Source organism: Stegodyphus dumicola, chromosome 4 (assembly GCF_044657685.1).
Source record: "Stegodyphus dumicola isolate Sdum_Otavi_A_Nest chromosome 4, ASM4465768v1".
Classification (NCBI taxonomy): Eukaryota; Metazoa; Arthropoda; class Arachnida; order Araneae; family Eresidae; genus Stegodyphus; species Stegodyphus dumicola.
The window spans coordinates 178,310,041-178,332,536 of NC_140771.1; positions in this window are offsets into that span (position 1 = coordinate 178,310,041).

A 22,496-nucleotide genomic window follows, 5' to 3' on the forward strand; every position below is an offset into this window, starting at 1 on the left:
TCCTTTGTTTTTTGTCCAAAGAAAAAAGATGGCTGAAATATATATATTCTTCATGATATTTGGTCTCTTTCTATTTTTCTTTCCTACTTCTGTTATGGAATCGGATTCCATTCCCATGAACGAATCGATACCGCTTAAAGATTGCCGACGAGAAAAAGTCTGGTGTGTGGATACATGTGAATTTCTTTGCACAAACGGGGAAGAAATGCAATGTGTTCGAGGACTCTGTATGCCCAAACTGAACCCTTACCCGTGTCAAACTGAAAAGGGGGGAATGATTATTCTTACGGAAAAAAATGGATTTTATCAGTGGTCGTGTTACTGCACGGATCCAGCTTTTTACAATGGACCAGATTGTGGAGAATTGGCGAAAGATGTTTGTCAAAATGGTACATTTATCTGTAGGGGGTTCAATCAGCACGAATGCATGTGTCAATTTCCACAAGTAAAGGCTATAATTCAAGGAAAACCTCAATGTGTACATAGGAATATAGCTCGGTTTTATAGGGAACCATAATGAACTGTTAGGATCAAGTCAATTGAGTTGGGTGAAAAAAAAAAAACTTTTGGTTAATTTTTATCATGTCTTTAGACATGATAAAAATTAACTCTACCTCCCCTTTTTTGTTTGGATCAGGTCTCAGCATGTTTCAAGAACAGATTTCCAAGAAAGGTATAATCAATCTTTTCTCACAAATCTATTTTTAGAAAAGGTGAGACATTATTCCCAGACAATTTTTTTAGTTTATTCATTCAACAAAACATTTCAAAATTCTTTCTAGAATAAACTCTCTCTTATCTATTTAAGTAATCTGACTTTCGCTTCAAAATCGCCTGTGCTGTTGAAGGAGGTAACATCTTCCAAATTGGCTTACATATGCATTATGACAAAGACTTCAGTAAAGGTAGGAAATCTTTTGCTTTTTTACCTATTTTTCATTTTGTTTGAAAGAAATTTTCTCTGACCAACTCCTTTCATGGAATATTCTTTCATAACTCTGATTCTCTGACATATTTCTTCACTCCCATTTTTTTAACTCTATCTAAGCATTTCGACTCAATCTATAAACGTTAACAGTTACTATATTTTTAAAAAATAAGCTGTTACGTTTTTGATTCCATCTCTTTTTTTACTTCTTCTAGCATATGTTTACGATAACCTACAATTTTCATGGAACGTTTAATGATAGTATAGGAAGGATTAAAAGGTCGATACGGAAAATATTTTCGAAAGAATCGTTTTAACTTTCTTGAACAACTATCTAATCTTCGAGGGAAAAGTGGGCCGGCAATAACCCAAGCCAGAAATTCATACAAAAACCGATTACGTTGATCCCATATATTGGACGATACCAATTTTTTTTGTGCATAATGCCGTCGAAGATCTGTTTCGTTCAGAATTTTTAAAATTTCTTTTGCTTTTAAATCAGTTTCAAGAATGATGAGAATAAATAATGCCATTTCTTCATATTCATAGCACTTTATAACTATTTCTTTCAGTTTCTTTAGGTCATCTAATGTAAGAAGAGGGCCTCGACACCTTTTAATATTAGTTTGCTTCGAACGCTCCCATTTAACACTTAATAAACGATATAAAAACCATAGTTTATTCTTCACTTGATTACGCGATTTCTTTTTTTCCTCAGTCAGATACTCTTCATATTTCTGTAGTGCTCTCTTATAATGATATTTTATACCATCACCATGTTTTCGATACCAGTCATAGAATTCATTAAAATAAAATTCATAATTAGTTCGTGTTGCTTCCGAAATATTCATCCGTTTAATAATATTTTGACATTCCTCCATTGACGGACATGGTATGAATACTGTATTGTCATGCTTGTGTCTATGTTTAGGAAGAGAGTTTTCCCAACATTTCCATCGTCTCATTCGTTCGTATTCCCTCTCTTTGAATCGAACGTTTGGATCTCTTCTCCTCTCTCGTAATCTCCATCGATTTGCTTCTTTTACTCTTTCCAATGACCAATAATGTTTCATATAGGCCTTTTTCTTCCTTTTCCTTTCAGATAAAATTGTAGATTCCTCATTATTCATCTTGATTCAATCCCTTCATATTAATTATTATATATGTTATTTTTGATTCCGTCTTATATTTTTTTAATCTAATCCTTTTTTGGTATCTAAAAATTAAATTGATTAAAAAAATATAGGGGTTCTATAAACCTTTTAAATATCCTTTAACCGTAAAATACAAAGCATAATAAAGTTCTAACCCCTCTATTATTACCCCATTTCTCGAACAAGGCACCTTGATCAAGTAATGGGGTTACGATAGAAGGGTTAGAACTTTAGTTATTTTTGTTATTTTACAAAAATTTAAGAAAAAGGTTTATACTAGAAGGTTTCAAAATTTTATTAATGATATTAAATTATTATTAATGATTTTTTGAATGGGTGCCAGGATCTGACGCTATTGATAAAGAAATAACTTAATCCATAATATATATGTCTGAAAAACAAATACCATGAAGGGGGAACATAGTTTTCCTAATGTTTATCTTGCTGTGTTTTATAAATCATGTAGATGGTCAGACAAATCACTAATGTAATGACAAATAAACAGTAAAGCTGAATAGTATGAATAAAAGGCATAAATGTCTTATAATTAGATCCAAAAACGGATCGGAGAAATGATTCATAACTCATTTTATCTTGTTCATTCCTTTCTCTCTATTTACATACAAGTTCTATCAATATCCTTAATGGATCCAAGATTCTACTTCAACCATAAAATTGACTCATCGTAAGATTTTTTTACTTGCAGATACTCGAGGCAGTTTGGTCTGTTTATTAGAATCCCAAATACATTCCCGCATCTGTTCTAACCAATGGATTCTGGATTTACAACGAGCGGTTTTTATCAGAAGCATAAAAGACTTTCCCATCTATTCTCTAGCCATGGATTTTAGATTTTATTAGACCCCTTAGCGAATGTCAGTTCGGATACTACGCCAACTATAAAATCGGCTCATCGTAAGCTTTTCCACTTGCGGATACTTTCTCAGATGTCTATTTTCTTCTTTTTTTAATCCGACCCTCTCAAAAACAAAGGATAATGAATATTCATAAATACGCTACACTTTACAGCCAATTTCATGGCTTGCATTTAGGAGGATTCAATGTGATTCAAGATACGATTTTTTTCCCTTAGCCCATATGCGGCTTCAACCTTCTGTGATTCGAAAACTCGTTCATTTCAATAAAGTCGTCCCGAGTCAGAAACCACTCGTTCTCGCCCTAGCCGCCTATTGTAAAATGTCGGACTTATCGTGTAACGTTTTTCTTCAACGCAATGCATCATGGATCCTTCTTTTAGAAAACGAACGGGTCATTTTCCCCACGATCCCGAATTCATCGGAATCCTCCCACAATCTTTTCAAACTTTTCGCCACACCATTTTTTGTGAAAGATCCTAAAACGATCGAACGGTATTTACAAAATCCCGTGTTCGAAAACGTGTACCGCTCCCAAAATAATCATACAATTCTCTATTTAGACGAATGGGATATACCGTATCCAGGAGGACATTACTTTGATGATGATAACGGGCCCAGATTACATTTACCAGAAGATGACGGAGGGAAAAGGTATCGTCTTTGTTTTTTGTCCAACCAGGTCCATCACGAGAATGACCTCGTCCTTAATTTCATCAACGAATCCATCTTCCTTTTCCATCTTCCTTTATTGAATTTTTACCGTCCGTGAATCCTGAGAAACCCATCCCGTTTCCCATTGAGTACAATAAGAGTACGGCGCTCATTCAAAAACAATGGACGTATGAGCACCATCCTCAATATATTGTCCAAGATATTTTGAATACGTACGATCAGAGAAATTCGCTTGAGAAGGTCGGACTCTTGATCGAATACCCGTTTCAAATCGGGTTCGAAAATGCTACTCGATCGAATCCTAACGGGAAATGCATTGGACTCGTCGTCAACGGTTCTGAACCGGAAACGATTTTATATGTTCGATCACCGTATCAGCGGTACATGGAATATCAAGCCATTCCCACGACCGTGCACTGGATTCCTATTCTTTACGAACCAGAAACCACGTATCCACTCCAACCGGTCGTACTCTGTTCGACGGTCATCGGGTTTGAATACAAAAAGGCTTTCTTATGTTTAAGTTATGTCATGCTCGAATCTCATCCGAAACAACCTGCTAATAGAAACACGGCGTGTCTGTTCCATCCCGTCACAGATGTGAGCGAATTGACGTTTCTCGAGAGTTACGAATACGATTGTCAGCATGAGCTTCACCGAGTTCGATATGCTTCCATTCCTCATGATTTATGGTGTCTGACCAAAATCGAAGAAGAAAAACCAGTTCCACTTGCTAAACCCTATGCTCATCTACCTTACCTGGTTCAATCATGGCTGGAATTTTATCATCAGAATCGTTCCACGGATCCAGAAATCAGGTACGGCAATCTGAAACTCTTTCAATTGGCTCTAACTTTGGCTCGACATAAAATATGCTTTTCGGCCGAAACGGTCGAAACCGAAGAAGAAGAAGGTATCATTGTACCAAGAAATTCATCGTCCCCGATCGTCATTCGCCTAAGTCGGGAAGCTCGAAAATTTCTCGATATTGTCCGGTTAAGAATTGAATTTATGGAACGACCAGTTTCCTCTCCATGTGTTCTGTTGTAAAGAGAAAAAAAAACGAAGCAAATATCTGTAGATTGAGAGATGGTGATTCCCTTAGCTCAGCTAGGAACTCAACTCACAAGAAGTGCGAAAGTTCGAAAGTTATCCACTGATATACACAATTCTTGAAACGATGACGTCATCTTGAAATGTCTTGTGAATCGAGTCGGCTGGAAAAAATTTCTGAGAGCTAAAAAAAAAAAAAAAAAAAAACTTTTTGTTAATTTTTATCATGTCTTTAAGACATGATAAAAATTAACTCTCTCTTCTTTTTGGCTGGGAAGGATGTCTCACCGTTTTGAAAAACAAACCGTGACTCATTCTTGCAATGATTGCCATGAGAAAGGATGAGTTATGATTTGTTTTTTTCAAACGGTGAGACATCCTTCCCAGACAAAAAGAAGAGAGAGTTAATTTTTATCATCTCTTAAGACATGATAAAAATTAACAAAAAGTTTTTTTTTTTTTTTTTTTTTTTTTTTTTTTTTTTTTTTTTTTTCATCTACAGAAATTTTTCTGGGCTCTCAGAAATTTTTCCTAGCCGACTCGATTGGCAAGACATCTCAAAATTCTTTCTAGAATGGACTCTCGCTTATCTATTTAAACATTTCAAGTTTTACTTCAGATCGCTCAGGAGGGTTTAAGAAGAAGCATTTCGTAACTTGGAGATCATATTGTATTCTTTTCCATTTCGGAATTGGTCAAGATTCGATTAGGAGCAGCAATCAAGTAATCATACATCTGATTACATCGTAGCAAATAATCGACCGTGATCCAATTGAGTTGAATATTCACAATCAACACTAAAAAACAGAGTATTTCAACGCGAGTTATTTCGTACGTCATATCTCCCCGTTGAGCGAACTGGTCGGCTATCTGATCTATTTCCGTAATGATAGTAAAAAAGTTCAATGGATCCACGACCAATTCTGTATTCCATTGAATTGTAAATGGAAGTACGAGGTTTTGTTCACTCAAAAAATACAAATAGCCGTATTTCTCTTTTTCTCGAAACAGCGTTTGAATATAGTCTCGCACCGCTTCCCGTACTTCTGGATCGCGCACCAGTTCGAACGTGACGAGGCTCGTGAAGGGCGGAAATTTATGAAATTAGATATATTGAGGTACCACGGTATTCAGTCGAGGACGATATTTATGATGAAGAAGGTGATCGATAGGAGTCTTTAAGGATTGAAGTGTAACGATATCCATCTTTTCTTATACGAATTTCCAAATAATAAGGCCGATGATGACAAGAACGATTCCCAACAAGATTGGTTTTAGGTACGGTATATTACCCAAAACATCCAAAATACCACTCGTGATGGAACCCGTCACGTCTTGACTGAAATGCGTTAAAGCTTCTCCGATCGTGGGTCGACGGCATTTCAATTCTTGCGTCGGTGTACAATCGTGATATTGACAATCACATAATCGACAACACGTATCCTCTTTCTCGTTGTACCCTTCACACGCATTCCATTGCTGAATAGGAAATCCCGTGCACGATTCGATCGCGTGAACAGGTTCGGGTTGACAACAACTCAATTCTTTAAGTTTACAAACCATGTCCCCTCCGTTGTAGAGAAAACAGCCCGAATTGTCCCGAATGTATTGGTTGACATATTGAGAACCGAGCGCGACAGCCGTCACCCCTCCTGCGGTCAGAAGAGCTTTCTTACTAAACACTTTATCAAAAGCTTTTTGAAGGGGTTTATTCTTCGCGACGACTTTAGCGACCTCCCCTGCTCGTTTGACAGGAATGTCGAATTGTTTAAATTGTTTAGCGACTTTGCCTCCAGACTTGTTAAAAAATCGCATGTCTCTTGACCCTTGCCGGATTTTCAGAAACCAAGACAATGAACGAATCCAATTGTATTTTTAGTAATCGAAAAATTCCTTGTGGGTCGGACAATATTTCGGCGTTTCGGAATATTCTCTGCCTGAACCATCTTCGAAATCCTTATGGATTGCAAATTTATTATCATCGAATGGAATCGGAATCGCATACCAAGGTCGTTGGACCTTTCCTGATTGTGAAGGAAAATTTCTCGTTTCCGAAAAATACTGTCATTTTACCGACGCGCGAGTTCCTGGATAAACATTTCCGACCCGATTTACACGACGTCCAGTTGGACGATCTCACATTTAAACTCAACCCGTGCATCGAGCACTATATCAACCACCTGTATTCTCAAGACCCGACCGACTTGAAACGCAATAACGCCATGGATGTGTTTGATCGGCGTTTCCATTACGAACTGCTACGGAATTTAAGTGTTGGCAACACGAACGAAATTGGTTTAGGCGTGAACAATACCACGAAGATGCAAGAAGAAATGATGGTTCATTTCAAGAGCACGCTTCAGCAACGTCTTTGCGGTTTATACCACTATATTAATAATTCAAATGTAGCGACGCTCTTCGACAAGATAAAGGTATGCGACATGGCGAATGGAGGTCTCTTTGTCGACCCTAAAACGGAATTCTCTCCTTTTTACAATTTCCTGCTGGCGCATTGTTTATTCGATTTTCATAAACTACCCAACTTAGACCTCGTTCCCGAAACCGTCATTTCGAATGTCGCGTACAAGAAAGGGGTTGGGTTTTATACGTTAGAAGATATTTGTCACCCTGAACCGATTGTTGTGATGGGAGAAGAAACAGGATCTTCGTATCTCTATCAATCCAAATGCATCACGTATCCCAAAGAAACGGCTTTAAATAAACAATTGACGAGAAAGGATTTGCCCGATAATCTCATTATGAAAAATGCCATGCAGTTTTCTGATACGCGGTTCCTAACTTGCTAAATGCGAAAAGGTTTGGAGAAAAAAATTGATTTGGTTGGGGGGGTTAAAAAGTCAGTACAGAAAAATTTCTATTATGTAAAAAGGAAAAAAAACAAAATGGTAATATACCTTGACACAGAATCTGTTTTCATCATGTAGAAGCTTGTACACAGACCACAGCATTAAACGATCTGAAATGAAACTTGAATGGCTTAAATAGATAAGTGAGAACACATTCTTGAAAAAAAATGATGGTCTTGTTGATCGAGTTGGCTGGAAAAAATTTTTAAGATCTAAAAAAAAAAAAAAAAAAAAAAAAAAAAACTTTTTTTTAATTTTTATCATGTCTTTAGACATGATAAAAAATTAACAACCCCCTTCCCTTCTTGTCTGGGAATGTTGTCTCACACTTTCTAAAAATAGACCATAACTCATCCTTTCTAATGGCAATCATTCCAAGAATGAGTCACGGTTTATTTTTCGAAAGAGTGAGACAACATTCCCAGACAAAAAGGGGAGGGTAGTTAATTTTTATCATGTCTAAAGACATGATAGAAATTAACAAAAAGTTTTTTTTTTTTTTTTTTTTTTTTTTTTTTTTTTTTTTAACTTCTAATCCAGATCACGACGAGACCTGAGAGCGTACGGTTTATACGCAAATTTACTAAACTTGTTCTTCATAGAACTGGCAGAAACCTCACCTAAATAGACTGGATCCTCATTGCCTTTTACATCCTCAGCCTCCTTCTTAGGCTTCTCTTTCTTGAATGGTTTGCACAGATCTGGATTGATCTTGCTTTTGATGGGAACCTGGTCTGGATCCACCTTTTCAGTTTTGATTTTCTCTTTATCGAAGGTAGTGGAAATGGTTTCGTTAATAATATTTCTCGAAGAAGGTTCTAAAATATTTAACTGAAACACGGGTTTTTCGATCATATTCAGAGCATCTTCTTGAAAGAGAATCATATCTCTACAAATGCCTCCTACTCTACAATACAAAGCGTCCGTTTCGTAAAAGTACCGCGAATTAATTTTAATATTTAAAATACCAATAAACATATCGTTATTCACAAATTCTTGGTCCAGGGTTTCTTGAAACACGTTTAAAAGGGTCGTTCCATCAAACACTTTGGTTTTGCGTTTACACCATTGATTTTGAGACATCTGAGAATTCAGATCATTTCGTTGACTCATTTGCCGACATGCTTTACAGAGAGAAGGTCTACATTTTTCAATGAAGAACCGACATTGTTCTGAAATCAGCATTTGGGAATGATCGGCGGCCACGGCTTTGGTAATGTCCACCAGAGGAGGACAGAGTTTACATATGAAAGAATGGGCATTCAGATTCCTCTTATAATTAGTAGCGCAGAGAACCCAATACCCCGCTACGAGAATATTATAATGATGATTGAAATCTTTAATATTTTCAATCTGAATATAACCTTTTTCTACGGGATGCTGGAACGGGATCGCTTTAGCTTGAAAATCTTGAAACTGAGGATTGTTGGCTAATATATTTTTCCATTCCCGGCTCACGAGGTTTAACGTTCTCGGGTTATTTTCAACGATTTCGTCAATCCCCGCTTTTAAAATCGGGTGCGCAAGAATACGATCGATTAACTTTGAATACTCCATAGTTCCCCTTTATTATTATTTTATGGACTTCTAAACATCTCGGTCTGTTTCCTCAATTCTTTCGCGTACCGGTCAATGATTTCAATCGTTTGATTCATGCAATAGGTTAAGAATTCATCTTTAATGTAGGCTGTATGCGACCCCTGCCAATCTAACCCTCCTGTCAGAGTTTGTACGTCCCATTTGATGTATTGCAATAAAACATCGGTCCATTCTTTCACAGTCATATTGGATCGAATGCTTCGATCCACGAAATCCAATTTATTCAGCACGGATCTAATATATTCCTCCGACGAAAAAACGGTTTTTCCGTACACGACATCAAATCGTAATCGAAAATAGGACACGTATAATTGATAAAACAGGTCGCTGAGCATTTTGAAATCGGACGATACGGAGGGAGAAGGGGTTGGTTTGGTTTTAATGTGTTCCAATTCCTTTTGCAAGTGGGCTTTTTCGTCCAGACATCGATCCAAAGCGTGTTTGGCCTCTTGTAAATCCAATGACAGACCTCTTACATAGTCTTCGTCGACCGTCGATACGTGCTTTCGTTTATATTTCGAAGTATCGGACATTTCTACATCCTGCGGAGCTATGAGAGCTTTAGCCAGTTGGTTTTCTAAAGTTTGGTTTCGAGACCGAGACACTTCCAGTTGGTTTTGTAAATCTTTCACTTCCCGCTGTAATTCCTCCACTTGATCCGTAGGATACGTAATGGCCGGTACGGTAGTGGGTTCTTTCACTTCGGTAATGTGAGGACGTTCCTCCAACTGCCGTCGATACAGGTCTCGTTCCTGCTCGAAATATAAAATCACCGAATTCGCCAATTCTTCGGTGGGATCCGGTATGTTCGGAAACTGGGCTCGAAGCGTGATAATTTGTTTATAAACGAGATCTTGAAATTGTCGATGCTCGTGAATCACGTTTTGGATTTGATGGACAACGGCTTGCGACCAATCTTCTCTTTGATCACTAGGGTCATTCTGAAGGATCGTTTTTAGGAACGTGGTTAATTTCGTTTTGGCGTAGAGGAGGTACTCATTACATTTCGTATAATTACTTTCGACTTGATCGAGTTTCTGTTTCAATTCGAAAAGTTGTTCTTTGGTTTTACGGAGCTCGACTTCACAATCGTTGCGATTCTCGACCTGTCGAGCCCATTCGATCATGCTCGACGCCAAATTATCGAATTGAACGACCGGTATTTCGGGAAAATGACCTTTCAGTTGCGCCAATTGCGTTTCGAGGGTCCTCTCTAGATTTTCTTTGAAATGGAATACTTTTTCGAGTTCTGAGAGAATCTGATCGTAATCCGTGGCCCCAAAATACGCATTCCATTTAGTCCGTATCAGAGTTACCAAATTCGTTTTCAGGCCCTCCAGTTTCTTTTCCAAAGCGACGCGTTGCCGTTTTTCATGTTCTAGACTCTGCTGTAATTTTTTATGTTCTTGGCTACGATCCCGATGGAGTTGAGCTTGGATTTGTTGTAGGACCTCCTTCGCTTCGTTCTGGTTCTCAATCGATTGTTGAAGATCGTGCAATCGTTGCAAGAGGGTCGTGTCTTCCATCATGCTTTTAGAGGAAGAAGGGAGACTGTGAAGAATGGTATGAGCTAAATTGTCGGGCGTTAGCGATTGATTTAAAGCATTCCCGAGAAGTGTTAATTGGTTCAAAAGCTGGGTTTGCCAATTTTGTAAATACTGGATATACGTTTGAATTTTCTGGAAGAAAAACGTTTTCCAATCTTGGTTCGCACCTAAATGTTTCCAAAATGAGGGGGGAAGGATCGTCTGTAAAAACGTCATAAACTGCGTTTCGTGGAACTCCTTCATTTGTTTAGCCATTTCGTCTCGAAGAATCGTCTCGATATGAGGAATTTTCTTTTGCAGCGTGTCAAGAACGCGTTGAATACCTTCCTGAAAATGTGTTTCGGACTCGATTTTCCATTTTTGCAGGAGGTCGGTTCGTTCTTTCTGACCCGGCTGCAACTGCTTTTCCAATATCCGTTTTTCGTTTTGACAAAGGGTCAATTGTCCTTTCAGTTCCTCGTTCAATTGCTGGACGTGCTGTTTTGGTTCCGATTGATATGATGTTAAAAACTGGTCGAGGGTTTCTTGTAATTGCTCTAATTTAGATCGCGACGACTCGATCATGAGCTGCTGAGAAGGAGGCGATTCGAGCGGTAAAGTTTCAATGACCGTAGTCGTAGAAGAAGGAGGAAGTTTCAGTTGCTCGATCGTTTGTTGTAAAGCCATTTGCAAAGGGCGGATTAAACTTTCCGTTCGTTGCATCCATTCTTCAAGTCCTGTTTCGTAGCGTTGGTGGAGCATTTGCCATTCGTTCATCAAACGGTTTGGAAACTCGATATTATTATTATTATTCAATTGTTGTTGTTGTTATTGTTCTACTATTTGCCTCTGCCATTGTATTTTTTCAGACTCATGCGTTCGAATTTGTGTCTGTAAGGTTTCGTGATCTCGTTTCAATTGCTCCCACTGAGTTTGTAAGGTTTCGTGATTCCGTTTCAGCTGCTCCAACTCAGTCTGCAGGGTTTCTTTCTCCCATGTAAGGCGTTCCAATTGTCGTTGCAAATCCACGACTGAATGCTCTTTTCCGAATCGAGCGGTATTCACATATTGTTCTTTTTCTGCTAGAAAATAACGCATTTCGTTCCTGTGCTCTTGTTGGAGCGTCTCGATTTGTTTATCGAAAGCTTTCCGATCTGCCTCCAATTGAGTTTCCAAAGAAGCGATTTTGTTTTCCAGGTCCTGCGATTCCATCGGAACAATCTCTTCCAAATGCAAGCCCGAAATGCGAAACAAGAAATCGATGATGCTCGAACTCTTTTTATACAGTTGAGGATAGAGATGGAGTAAAGGTCGACTCAGGAGAAAAGCATCGATCACGTCGTCTCGAAGATTTTGTTTGAGACCATCGACAACATTTAAAGATATAAAAGTGGGGTCGGACTGGTATTGAATAAGACATCGAACCAGTTCTCGTAACATTCTTTTCTTTTTGCTTTTTTTTAAATCATTAAAAGGTAGGCTACTTTGTTCAAATCGAGCAACATATATTGATATTTTTCTTCGGAGCGGGACGATAACCAAATCATGACTTCTTTCAAGTAGCGACGATTCTTTCTAAAGTGGGAAACGTATATTTTAAATCCTTCTCGGGTCCATAATTCATTATTTCGGTAAAACGGTAGCCAATAATTACATTGTTCACGATTCACGTCGAGGAACGTTTCATGACGGAATGACGCAATCATGGGCGAAACATACATCACTAAAGACATATTCAAAACGACAAACCAAACACCGGTTAATTTCGTGTCGTCAAAAGTAATTTCACAAGTATAAAAGTCCGATGGAATAGAATCCGTATGCAGGTAAGGTGGAAGGGAGCGTTTCCACAATTTATGCAGTTTGGCAGCCAATTGAGCACTCGCAGCTTGTCCCGTTAAATGTATGAAGTGGAGGATGAGCATGGGATGTAAATAGTGATACCAGTTGGACCACGATTCCCAGACGTGCGTATTTCGTTTGAAAAATCGGAGGCGCATGCAATGCTCTAACTGGAAAGGTTCTCTTTTTATGTAGGTCATCGTCAGATCGCTTAAGGCGCGAAAAGCCATATTGCGAGGAAGTAATTTCCAGAACAAGGAAAACGGATTGATGGTCGAACAAACAAATAAGGTATTATTTTCATAGGAGACCTTGATAAAATCTCGAGAGGGAAATAAACTTTGTAAAAACTGATCGGTCGTATCTCTAGAGACGTTAATCCAACGAGGATCCTCTTTTGTTCCATGCACGCAAAAGACTAAAGACCCACGAGGAAACGGATAGTCTTTGTCTAAATTTTCTCCTTGGAAAATGAGTCGATTTTCACTGACCACGAGAATGCAAGGTGCTCGAACGAGACCCGGGCTAAAATGCTTCAAAGTATCGACATGGAAGATGGGTAGTTTGAAACGAACAGCTATAAAATAATATTGTCTATAGACATTTCCATACGCTTCCACATAATCCGAAACATTGTAGTACTTTTCATTATCCATGACAGAGCTTACTTTATCTCGCCTTCTTCCTCGAAAGGAATAAGTCTACAGAGCCAACTTACACGCTTTATATATACATGAGAGATGACGTCATTCAAGGACATAAACAAGGACGTTTATGTCTAGAAAAGTAAAAGCTGGCTGGGAAAAATTTCTCAGATAATCTGAAATGTATATTAAAAAAAAAAAAAAAAAAAAAAAAAAAAACTTTTTGTTAATTTTTATCATGTCTTTTAGACATGATAAAAATTAACTGTCCCCTCTTTTTGTCAGGGAAGGATGTCTCACTCTCTAAAAAATATACCTTGACCCATTCTTTTATTGGAGTTCTATTTTTAGAAAGGATGAGTCATGTTCTATTTTCCGAAAGTGTGAGACAACATTCCCAGACAAAAGGGGAAGGTAGTTAATTTTTATCATGTCTAAAGACATGATAAAAATTAACAAAAAGTTTTTTTTTTTATATATATATATATATATATATATATATATCTACTTTAGAATTTTTTCTGAGCTCTGGCTAGAAAGAACTCTGGTTTATCTATTTAAGACGTGCGAAACGAATTTCACTTTAAATTATTCTGTGCCGTGAATTCAACAGTATATAGGAACAGACTTTATGAAGGTAAAAGTGCTCAGTTTATTTATTCTTTAGAGGAGCACGTGGAGATTTTATAGGATATTTACTTACAAAGCATTGCTTGTATTTTTTTAAGAAATATTAATCAAGTAAAAGATATATAATCATGTCGCAGAGCCTCCATTATTTAACAAGGATTAATTCGGTTGGAGATGCGCCCAACGATGCTTACATTTTCTTCCAGATGTCGGGAGGAATCTTTTACTGTAACCGAAAAGACTACGCACAATTTTCTCGATTTTATACTCGAACGTCTGCCGAAAATCTTTTTTTAATGATGGATCTTTGCTCGACGACCCATCATTCCCTTATCCTAGATATTGATATTAAAACCGAATGCGATGCATCCCTTCCTTCATCTATGCTCTACGATTATGTAGATTCTGTTATTCTCTCAACCTTAAAATTTTACTTTTTATCCCTTAAGCATTTTACTTTTATTGTGGCTGTTCGTCCAGGAGGTGGTATTCATGTCCATTTGCCGGAAATCTCGATCGCTCATGATGATTATATTCAATTCTGCAGCCAACTTCAACCCCGGTTCTATCACGAAACATCTGAATTTGTTTTCCAGTTGGACGTTTTAGCGAATGCGACGCTTGTGAATTCGTCCAAGCCCTATACGAATAAATACGAACCCATGCTGATTATTTATGTAGACGAACAAACCACCTGGCGTTTAGATTTGACCAATCCTAATGCTTTCAGCATGCGATTGTTAGGCATTCAATCAAAATTTAAACGTCGCAAGGATAATACCAATTCCTTTTTTCGTAAACTGCTCCACCTCCAGCCAATGGATATTCAAAAACAACTTTATGAATATATGATGCCTGTGGTGACACTGTACGATCCTTTGTATCGAGTATCGTATCCCACGCTTATTAGCAAAGATGAGGAAGCTGGACCCGACGATGAAAAAGTGGCTACATTTGTGTATAAACTAAAAACCCCGATGTATATTTACAAAGGGAAGGATTTTGGAACCGAAGGTCATCATTGGTTAAAAACGTTTTACTTTATCAAGTTTAACGGGTTTGTGATTTCAGACTTTGAATCAAATAACCGGGCTCTAAAACGATGGTACCGGGAAAGTCAAAATTCTATCGTCATCGAAAACGATGTATTCCAGACGGTGAATCAAGCTCTCAAGTTAGACAATCCTAGTTTGCATTCCGATCCCAATCCCCTTCGTACGATTATGCAGTACAATCAAGGTTACTATTTTTTACCTGTCTTTTGTGCCTTGTGTCAACATTTACGAATGTCCTCCCATACACTCGCATCCCATTTGCGTACGATATTAGAATCTCACGAACTCATAGATTCTGTGGAAAAAATCAACAGTAAAATTATAGATATCATTTCCCAAGATTTTACTCTCGACACGATCCTCTTTTCTGGTTCGAATCTCAATCCTAAAATTTACAAATTTAAAGATAAACTGGAAGCTATTATCAAAACCATGAAAGGCGTTATTTTATATTCGGTGTCTGGAGATCAGCTCGTGGAACAAATTCATCGAATTCAAGAGCGATATTTTCCGATTCTCGTCATTACCATGCACAATTCCTGTAAGAAACCTCAACGCTATATGTGGAATAATATCCACGAGTACTGGCAAGAAGTGCCCCACCAGATAGAAATTCTAAACCTGATGAATGCCATCTGGTCCTCCATTCAGGCCTATGCTCGGAATCAGTTTGCCGATAAAACTAAAAACATGTGTCCTTTCACAGACATTATGAAACAGGTCAACATTAATTATGTGGTCTCGTCCATTCTGAGTCGAACCAACATTGATCGTAAAATCATTCAAATGGATCGACATAAATGGCATATTCGAACCCACGATGGGGTTCTGAATCTCTTGACGGGTCATGTAGGAGGGACGGTTCCGGAATTTTACCTATCGGATCGACGTCTGGGCATCAATTTTAGTCGACACGAGTTGATACAATTTCGTCACGATCCGGATTTGATAGCCATCTATCGTTTATTAACCGACCGGAAATTTTTTCTACAATACCTGAAAAGCTGTTTTCTCGACCTCACGGACGATTTACTGGATACGCTGCGGGAAAAAGTGCGCGAGTTTCATGACAAACTAGAAACCAACCCGCTCATTCAAAGCATGCTTCATTTTTATGTGCACATGTGTAAATATACGTGTTTTGAATACGATCTGTTCATGTACCTTTTAGATGTCCTGGCCAGTCTTCTCATTGCGACCAATTACGGTCGCAAATTTTTTATTTTGAAAGGCAACACGCGCAATGGAAAAAGTAAATTCTTTCAAATGATCTCGAAGGTCTTTGGAGGCTATAGTCATGGTATTCGAGCCGTCAATTTACAAACGACGAGTGGTCAAGGACTATCAGCCCAACCCGAACTGGCCTCTTCGTTATTTTGTTGTCGGGTAGTGACTGTTGAAGAAATGTCGGGAAAATTAAACGAAAACCTCGTGAAAGAAATCACGGGTAATTCGACCACCAGTTTTCGGAATTTGTACGAGCAAAATGTAGGAGCGATTCTCAGTGCCAAACTCATGGCTTCTACCAATACGTTCCCAGTGTGTACGGCCACAGAGGCGTTTAATGATCGCGTGGTAGCAATTCCTTTTGACACCGTGTTTACGAAAAATGCTCCATCCCTCACCTCAGAACAAGTGATGCAGGATCAATATTTACTCGAAACCAAAGATTCTATCGTCGAAGATTCCTATAAAGGTTTCTTTTTAATGATTTATCTGCATCTGGCCCACAATATTAACATGGAGGACGGCATGATCCGTTACCGTTCCGAACCTGAAATATTAGTAGAATTCAAAAAAGAATTTCTATCTTCGAGCGATATTTTTACACAATTCAAACAGTATGCCGATGTACAAATCATTCCCGGTTCTGTTACGACCTTTAACGAACTGAAATCGGCCATTCGACAATTTTTGAAAACTATGCGCGACACCTCCATCCAGGAAACGGAACTCATTATGCGTTTCAATGATGAATTTGGACATTTGAAACGGACCGAAATGGATTTCAGTTTCTTTTCAGCCGAAAATAATATTTCCTCTTCTTTGGATACAGTAGAACCCCTTCAGTTTGAAAATGCCGAATTGAATTCGTCTCTCAAACGAAAGCATGACGACGAAGAGGGAGAACACTCAACCACGAAACATTTAAAAGTGGACGATGAACCCATTGATCTGCCTCAGCATAAAAGACAAGTTATTTATTACGATAATGTTATCATCAAAAATCTGAAAAAAGACAAGAATTACTAACCTTTTTACATATGCATGAGGTAGGTTCCCAACACTTCATTGTGTAATGACTTGGAAAAAACAAAAGTTGACTGAAGAAAGCCAGATTTCAATATGTTTCTTCTTCAAAAACACAGAATCATGTAAAGTGAAACTCGCAATGCTGAAATATATAAGTGAGAGTCCATTCTTAAAAAAGGGTGATGTCCGATCGATCGAGTCGGGTTGGAAAAATTTCTAACAGCTGAAAAAAAAAAAAAAAAGAAAAAAAAAAAAGAAAGAAAAAATCCCCTTTTTCTTCCGAAATTGATGTCTTCAGTTTTCGAAAAATTGAAGACATCAATTTTCAGACTAAAAGGGGGTATTTTTTTTTTCCAGCTAGTTTCGAGTCATTCTTTCTCTTCTCACTGACTATATAAAAGAACATTGTTCTTACAGTCCTGGCATTGACATTAACGTAGCTGCTAGAATAAAAGCCATTGTAGGTATTTCAGCTAAGCACAAACAGAGGCATGGAAACAACTTTTTAAGAATTTCTTCAACGGGTACCGTGGATTGATAAACGCAGTTTCCTGCAGCATCGCATGTACGTTTATAATGTTCTGAGAGAAGATACTTGTACTGTTCAAAATAATTCCAGGGAATGAGGACTTTTCCACTACATGTTTTAGCAAAGTAGATTTCACCTTGGGCATCTTTCAGGACGTAAGGTTCTTCATTTTTCACTAAATAATATTCGTTCCCTCGGAAATCCACCGGGTATCGTTCTTTTCCGTCCGCGTATTTGGCCAGAACGAATTCGTTTTGAATTTGAATAACGAGGGATTTTTTACGTTCTAGAGGATATTTTTCATTTCCTTTGCGATCTTTGGCATAATATGGAAGGCCGTCTCGGGTTTTAGCGAAAGGATCACCTTTGTCGGGATAGATTTCCCCCTTTTGGGAGTGAATGGCATACCTTTCATGACCATATTCACTTTTCACAAAGACTGGATCTTTTTTTCGATATTTGTAATATTCGCTACCATATCGATTCGGATAAAATTCCATTATATTGCTTTATCTTTTCAAAAATAAATTTCTCGTCTAATGATTTTATTTTTACTTTTCTTCGTAAGAATGTTTAGCTAATAAATATTGATGATATTTATTGCCGTGCATTAAATAATCCATTGTGATCCAAGTATATTTCGGATTCGCGAGTAGTGCGTAAAAATATAAGAGATAGATGCAAGTGATATGGTAATGAGCAGAATCTTTAGGAAAAAACTGACTGGCCATTTTGCGAATAGGGTCTAAGACTTCTTCATTCGATAAAATAAATTCTTCATCATTCCACTCCAGGGCATTAAACAGGAGCTGCTGATCGATTAAAAGATATAGGTGTCCATATTGCGACATATTATCTAACACGTGACGGATATGAGCAACGGCCTGTGATTGAAAATCTCGAACGAGTCGAGGCGTAATCTCAAAAAATAAATTCAGAAACCGGTACGTCGCTTGATAGTTTTCAAGTTGAGGATTTTGCCCAATCACGAATCGGATGAGTCGATCAATCGGTAATTGAATAGTTTTCAAAACAGAAATATCGTAATACTCTGCCATGCTTGTTTAATCCTTCGAACCGAAGAAGAAAAAAAAATTAAATTAAATTGAAAAAAAAAATGAATCATTCAACCTTTCTTCCATGGCGAATCACCGAACGGTTCAATCGACAAATAGGTCCCTCCTTTCAATATATTGTTCTTATTTCCCATACTGCCACGTTTAATTTGGAAAGAGATTTAAAATCGACCTTGGGTCTTCAATCTTGGTCCTTAATACAATTTCTACAAAAGTTTCGTCAACATCGAGTGGGTATAGAATATATAACTCTGTTCACTCGCAAGGATAAGATACGTCTAGGACCTATTGCAGTACAAGTATCAGAGCGGATTTGTTTCCAACAATTAAAGAAAAAATATGGAACTCACTTAGTTGGAGCCACCTATCTAAAAGGCAAATTGAGAGATTTTCATGTGATAACCGTAGAGGATTTTAGATTCAATGTTCTCCTGAAACAAGATGACCGATAAAAATAAAACATGGAATCCTATATCGTTCTTAATTTCGAAGGTTTCGAATTGAATGGTGATCCTCTCGCCAAAGAACTTAATCTTTCTTATAATGATGACTTTTCCGACTATATTATTAAAGAAGTGGCTTATATAACCCATGATCGTTCCCAAGGCATTATCTACGTGGAACCACCCATACCGTGGTCTGAATTATTCTATTCCGCCAAACAAAGTGTATCGAGTGTTCATTTACCGTTAGCGGATATAACGCATGGCTTTTCATGGAATGAGGGTCATTTGCCGTACGATCAATTAAAACCGTTTCTCGTAGCTCTAACGGCAGGATATAAAAACATTTACTGCCCTCATTATTGGAAAATTAATGTTTTGTACCAGATACTGGCCCGTCCTATTTATTTCAATTTCGTCTCCAAGAACAAGGAGGCGTTTCATACCGCGCCCATACCAATGAACTATGAATATTCATCGTTTTGTCCGAAACATATAGGTCGGACCAAATATTGTGCTTTCCAAGAAGCTTTGTTTTATTTTCATCGCCTTCAAGAGTACAAGAAAGAAACCTTTCCGTTTGTCATTCATAAATCTTTAGAAAAAAATGAAAAAGAAAGAGACTTACCTCCAACATAATCCAACACGTTATAGAATACTTTTTTTTTCCTTCCCCATGAATGAGTCAACTAGGATCTAGGTGGGTCCCTCTTCAACAGCACGTACACATTTGAAGCGAAACTCGAAATGCTTAAATAGATAAGGAAGAGTTCGTTCCTAAAAAAAATGGTGATGACTTGTGAATCCAGTCGGCTGGAAAACATTTCTCAGAGCTATTAAAAAAAAAAAAAAAAAAAAAAAAAAAAACTTTTTGTTAATTTTTATCATGTCTTCAGACATGATAAAAATTAACCCATGTCTTCTAGACATGATAAAAATTAACTATCCCCTTTTGTTTTCAATGATGTCTCACCATGTTTCTAAAAATACACCATGACTCATTTATTTCTTGGAATTTTATTTTTAGAAAAGGTGAGTCATGGTCTAATTTTCGAAAGGGTGAGACATCATTCCTAGACAAAAAGAGTAGATAGTTAATTTTTATCATGTCTAGAAGACATGATAAAAATTAACAAAAAGTTTTTTTTTTTTTTTTTTTTTTTTTTTTTTTTTTTAGCTCTGAAAAATTTTTTCCAACCGACTGGATTGACAAGACATCCCAATCTTTTTAAGAATGGATTCTCTCAGATATTTTTCTTTCTCTCACGACTTTAGTTTTTAAACAGTATATTAATGCAGATTAGGAACGCAAGTATGGCCAAGATACCTATCATAGAAAGAATGATTTTTGTCCAGTTGGTGGTGGATTGATGATTATTTTCGTGAGACTGTATCGGGTTGGCATATATTTTCTTTTTTCTTTTCTTCTTTTTCTCTTCCTCTTCCACTGGATCTTCCTGTCCGGGAAGACCGCTTTCCACTTTCTCGACCACTTTACCCTCCGAGTTATTATATATAACTTTATAGGGTTGGAATCCGTGTCGAGAAGCGCGTTTAGATCTCAAATTGGTCAAATAATCCATCGGTTTCGAATGCGATCGGTACAAGTAGCCTATCAAATTTTCGGGTTCAATTCTAGGGTCTCGTATAAACGCAGGCGTCCAGGGCTTGTCATTTAAATTGGGAACAATGATGATTTGATCACACGTGATGGGGTATCCACTCGCAAAGATTTGTTCCTCACTCATTTTCTTGAACTGGACAATGTACTCGTTACTATATAGATCGACCGGGTAGTAATATTCACCCAATTTATTTTGAGCGTACCGGTTTCCTAAAGGTTTTTGGGTAATGCGCTTATCGGCATGAATAATTTCCGGATAGATTTCATTATTCTCTGCATCTTTGGCGTATCGTTTCACGGCCGGATCTTTCATCAATTGATCGTACGATCCTTTGTCCGTCACTAAATATCATTCGTTACCGTGTTGATCGACCGGGTAAATAATGACCCCGTTCTTATCATGAGCATAAAAGAATTCTTTCAGCCTCGTCATGGCGAATTGACCGCTGTCCGGGTAAATTTCGCCTCCATCCGCTTTCCGCGCATACACTTGGTTCTGATCGGTATCTCTTCCAAAGATGACTTGCTGAGTGAAAAAGGATTTGATAAAATTCATCGCCTGTAGCATTTTTAGGATAGATGGGTTTACCCTGAGAATTGATAGGATAGAACGGAATACCGTTTTTATCGAGGGCGTAAGACATGTATTCGGGCTTGTGTTCCGTATCGTCGGCGAACAAGGGATATTTTTAATTTTCTGTCTCATCTTTAGCATAATAATACCGCCCGTCGGCATCTCGAGCAATCATGTCGTTCCCAAACAAATCTTTGGGATACATCTCCGCCCCGGAATGCTCTTTGGCATAAATTTCTCGACCCTGGTACTTTAGAAAGACGGGCAAGTTATTGATTTTTCCATAATACTCCTCAAATTTTTTTTCTCCACCGATATACACGGGTTTTTTAGCATAATGGGGAACTTTATATTTGTCTAGGGCATACAGTAGACTGGGATCGTCAGTGGTAATATATGTTTCAAATTCCCTTCGATCCTTTCTATATCGCTGATTTCCAAGATTGTCGACTGCATAATACTCATCTTTTGCCATCGAAGATCCTTTGGTAATCGTTTTGCTTTATTCGTCATTGTCGTCGTGGTAAATTCTCGGATAATATTCGTCCAAGTTTTCATCTTTCGCATAAATGCCTCCTCCTAAAGCATCTAAGGCCGGTTCGTCCCTATTTCCAACTCGAATATACGTTTCGAGACCGTTGAGTTGCTTGGGATAGTATTCGTCCCCACTCGCTCTCTTAGCGTAATAAGGGGTTCCATCGATGTTCCTAGCCGGCATTTCATTGTGCAAACGATCTCGAGCGTAAATTTCATCGTTGAATTCGTTGACGGGATAATATTCACCTAGCGTATTGTTTCGGAAATACATTTCGTCCTGATCCGGAGAGAGTTCAAACAGCGGTCGTTTTGTGACGAGATTAAACGGGTATTGGAATTTATTGTTCTCTAAGGGAATATAGATCCGTTGACCGTTGGAATCGAGAGGGGCATATTCGATAGGGAATTGATTGACATCGAGTTTTCGAGCATAGTAAGGCTTTTGATGCTCGTCTTTGGCAAAATAGGGTCGATGGTGCTCGTCTAAAGCATAGATTTGTTCTTTGGTCTGAGGATTTTCCGGATACCATTCTTTTCCTCCGTAGAACAGATACACCATTTTTCCGTTTTCCATGGGAAACATGGGTTCCCCATCACTATCAAATCCATACA